The 5,000-nt window shown below is 35.1% G+C and overlaps 1 long non-coding RNA gene across 1 annotated transcript in view; it reads right to left on the reverse strand.

The window, feature by feature from the left end:
• The window catches only part of LOC137619245 (uncharacterized), a 41,434-nt gene that overhangs the window by 20,071 nt on the left and 16,363 nt on the right, over nt 1–5,000 (reverse strand). The gene's annotated exons all lie outside the window — the stretch shown is intronic.

The following is a 5,000-nucleotide window of genomic DNA, read 5'->3' on the forward strand; positions in this document are numbered from 1 at the left end:
AAGAGAACAAATTAACAATAAATCATTCTAAAATAAGTAACAACGTCAAAACATACATGTCATATATAAACTATTAACAACATCAAAAACAAATGTGTCATAAATAAACCTCAAATCTCGATGAAGTCACAGGCAGCAAGGTGACGGATTGGGTTTAAGGCGATAGACAAGATATCTCTTCGGTTTCTACTCACTTTTTTATTTGCTGTTCTTGAGATAATGGTATGCACAAAATTGTGCACAGATGTAGACTGTATCATTCATGAATAATATTTGTGATATCTAGAATGATTTTAAGTTTTTATATATGATTGTATTTTTCTTTAATGCACGGAAATTTTTATTGAAATGGGATATGTGAATATTAGGAAAATAATATTTTTTTGTCTTGATGCCTGGCAGATGATCTTACTGGAATCAGTATGGTCCAGTAGGGGTCTGTACCAACCGTGTGTCACACGATCGTACATAATTCATTTTGTATATATTTGCTTGTATCTTCGCTCTTCCCTCGCACTAAAAAAAAAACAGAATAAACATGTCTGCGTTTCCCCTATGTAACATTGTCTGTCTTTCGAACATGAAATTTCCTGTTGCCTTGAGGTTTTGTATATAAAGGAGAGTGTTCTATAATAAATTAACTCAGTTGCTTTCACACTGCCTTTGAGTTCACAACCTTCTCTCGGCCCGTCACATGTCACTTGCCTTAGTTTGATAGACACTGCGCATCACAAGGAACTGGCTATCCTTCGATGAATTTAGCCAATGAATTCTCTGAGGCCCTTTGCTTCAATAGGCGTAGATGATGATACGCATACATTATGCATACAAACACACAGAGCAACAACAACAAATGAAGCCGTTTCTAGGCCAATGCATGATAAAGGCCTCAGACATGTCTTTATTCATGTCTGAGGTTTGAGCAGTTTCCATCACCACGCTGGAGAGTGCGGATTAGGGATGGTGGGTGATTTTCGTTATATCATTCACAGCAAACCTACCTAGTATATAACCTACAGTTGGCCTTCATCATTCATATATCAACAATGAAAGACAAATCTGCTGTGTAAAATACGGGAAAATAAAATCAAGAACGCATTGGAGAGAGAGAGAGAGAGAGAGAGAGAGAGAGAGAGAGAGAGAGAGAGAGAGAGAGAGAAATGGCTCGTAGACACGTGGAGGCTGCGAGAGATATAGATGGAGGGAGGCAAAGCGTAAAGAAAAGAAATAAGAGAAAAGGAAATAGAAAAGGGGAAAACAAAGGGGGGAATAGGGGGACGTGATTGACTTTGAATGAAAAGTCCAGAAAAGAGGTAAAAACTTGGAAAAAAAAAAGTATTGACTCCTGACATCCAAAAGGTTTCAGGATTTTTTTTTCTATTTCTTTCTTCCTCTCCTCTCCTTTCCCTCTATTTCCTGGAGGGACAGGTGGAGGGGAAAGATTCTAACTGAATGGAAGCATCCACTGTAGATGCAATTAAAGAATTTGGTGGAAATGTTCTTTTTTTTCCACGACAGTTCTGTAATCAATCTAGCTTCACAAAATGTTCAATCTAGTGCAGGATGGATTTCCGAATACATCTGGTACAGAAGGTTTAATTCCAGATAGTGAAAATAAAGTACTTTGTTGTATTTTGATATCTAATGCCACTCTTATTTTAATTAAGAGCTAAAATACAACCCTAGTTGGAAAAGCAGGATGCTAGAAGCCCAAGGACTCCAACAGCGAAAATAGCCCACTGAGGAAAGGAAATAAGGAAACAATTATGGAATAGTCTGTCTGAGTGTACCTTCAAGATAGAGAACTCTAATTTAAGACAGTAGAAGACCATGGTGAAGCTATGGCACTACCCAAAAATAGAGAAAATTATGTGCCTATTTCAAAGAGTATCTTAAAACACGGCCCAGAACAAGTAAAAATTCTGAAATAGATAGTAATATCAACCTTTGCATCGATTCTTTACACTTCGAATACACCTTGTGCAGAATATAGTGTTTTTCTGTGTCAGAGTTCATATATTCATATTTTCTTCTCTACTCAAGGGGTTAACCACTGCCATTAGTGTCTGCAACCTTACCATCCTTGTGAGCTAAGGTTGGGGGGTTTGGGGCAGCCTATAGGTCTATCTGCTGAGTCATCGGCAGCCACTGCCTGGCCCTCCCTGGTCCTAGCTTGGATGGAGAGAAGGCTTGGGCGCTGATCATATAATATATGATCAGTCTCTAAGGCACTGTCCTGACTACTAGGGCAATGTCCCTGTCCCTTGCCTCTGCCATTCATGAGCGACCTTTAAACCTTTAAACTGCAATTACTAGGGTGCTACTTTCCTCTCGGTAAGAGTAGTAGAGACTCTAGCTATGGTAAGCACCTCTTAAAGGAAAAGGCCACTCCAAAATGAAACCATTGTTCTCTCGTCTTGGATAGAGCCATAGCCTCTGTACCATGGTCTTCCACTGTCTTGGGTTAGAATGATCTTGCTTGAGGGTACAATCAGGCACACTATTCTATTTATAACCTTTCCTCACTGGACTATTTTTTTCTGTTGGAGCCCCTGGGCTTATAGCATCCTGCTTTTCAAACTAGGGTTGTAGTTTAGCAATTAGTAGTATTAATAATAATAATCTGATATTTTATAATAAATGATTTATGAAAACAACTACCCGGATTTTATTTCCGAGCAATGTTTTCTATATGTTTTTGTGTATAATATCCATTTTTCGAGTTGTCATTGTGAAATAATACCAGTGACAAATGAGTAATTTGTGTTAATGACTCTCTACCTTAAATAAAATTGGACTGACATTTCACCCGCATTAAAACTTTTCAAAACTGAGATTTGCATTCAAGAATTTGCGTCATATATCCCATAGATGGGATCTGGAGGAACAAGACCCTTGAAGCTTTTAATGATAATGATGATGATGATAATAATACTAATAATAATAATAACAACAATGATAACAATAACAATAATAAATGATAATATTAATAATAACAACATATCAGGAGATCACCGTGTTCATCACCAGACATGTTTTGACGTATCCCGAATTCATGATTACGAAGGGGTTAAAAAAATAATAATAATAATAATAATAACAATAATAAATAAAATCAATAATAACAACATATCAGGAGGTCACCGTGTTCATCACCAGACATGTTTTGACGTATCCCGAATTCATGATTACGAAGGGGTTAAAAAAAAAATAATAATAATAATAATAATAACAATAATAAATAATATCAATAATAACAACATATCAGGAGATCACCGTGTTCATCACCAGACATGTTTTGACGTATCCCGAATTCATGATTACGAAGGGGTTAAAAAAAATAATAATAATAATAATAATTATAAATAATATTAATAATAACAACATATCAGGAGATCACCGTGTTCATCACCAGACATGTTTTGACGTATCCCGAATTCATGATTACGAAGGGGTTAAAAAAAAGAAAAAAAAATAATAATAATAACAATAATAAATAATATTAATAATAACAACATATCAGGAGATCACCGTGTTCATCACCAGACATGTTTTGACGTATCCCGAATTCATGATTACGAAGGGGTTAAAAAAAAGAAAAAAAATAATAATAATAATAATAGTAATTATAATAATGACAATGATAATAATAACAATAACAATAATAAATAATAATATTAATAATAACAACATATCAGGACGTCACCGTGTTTATCACCAGACATGTTTTGACGTATCCCGAATTCATGATTACCAAATGGTTAAATAATGCCCTCAGTGCAGCGCACAAGGTGCACTAAACCCATTGTATTGGGTAATTTTCCAAAGGAACTTAAACTTGAGCAATAAGGAATTCCAACAATTGAATGTTCCGTTTCTTGCTCTTCGAGGAAGTTGGAACTGAATATTGTGCAATGTGTAATCTTTTGAATGTGTAATCTTTTGCACATTCAGCGAGTTATAATTAGGCCTAATTAATAATTTCGACACGTTCTCATCTCTAATGAGCATGGAAGAGAAATGGAGACTGACAAGCATGGGTAATGTAAGTCTACCCATTTTACCTGGGTAATTTCTTTTGAGAGAGAGAGAGAGAGAGGGAGAGAGAGGGAGAGAGAGAGAGAGAGAGAGAGAGAGAGAGAGAGAGAGAGAGAGAGAGAGAGAGAGAGAGAGAGAGAGAGAGAGAGAGAGAGAATGATTTGAAGTTCCTGGCATCCTAACGAGAAAGAGAGAGAGAGAGAGAGAGATTTTATCTTTTACTTAAGTAATTCAACTTTTAAGCGAAATCAAAATAAACGACTACAGCGCAATGGAATTAAAATATAGTTTTATTTCAATACTAGTGTAAGCGACCCGTCAAAAATGAGGGCTAAATATTTATATAGATCTGCACACACACGCTCACATAACCCCCTTTCCCAAGAGTATGACAGTGACTGGAAAGATATATATGTTTACATATAAAGCCAGACACTTGCGCTTTATTATATAAGATAGATATTTAATTATACTTATCAACATACCCATCCGTTAGGGAGTACCTTTAGTCTTAACTATCTCAAACTTTCAACTGAACCTAATCTTGTGTCAATACTTAACACCACAAATAAAAAAACCCATTTAGCAGAAAAAGGATAAGCAAATGCCTTAGGTATCACTCTAGCTACATCTAATTCAATCATTGAGGTTGTTGACCAGGCGGACATGAGTCTTTTTATAGTTTATATATGGCATATTTGTTTTTGACGTTGTTAATAGTTTATATATGACATATTTGTCTTGATGTTGCTACTTTTTTTTTTTAGAATGATTTAATGTTAATTTGTTCTCATCATTTATTTATTTTCTTATTTCCTTTCCTCACTAGGCTATTTTTTCCCTATTGGAGCCCCTGGGCTTATAGCATCTTGCTTTTCCAACTAGGGTTGTAGCTGGCTAGTAATAATAAGGATAATAATAATAATAATAACAATAATAATAATAATAATAATAATAATAAT

Source organism: Palaemon carinicauda, chromosome 2, assembly GCF_036898095.1.
Source record: "Palaemon carinicauda isolate YSFRI2023 chromosome 2, ASM3689809v2, whole genome shotgun sequence".
Classification (NCBI taxonomy): Eukaryota; Metazoa; Arthropoda; class Malacostraca; order Decapoda; family Palaemonidae; genus Palaemon; species Palaemon carinicauda.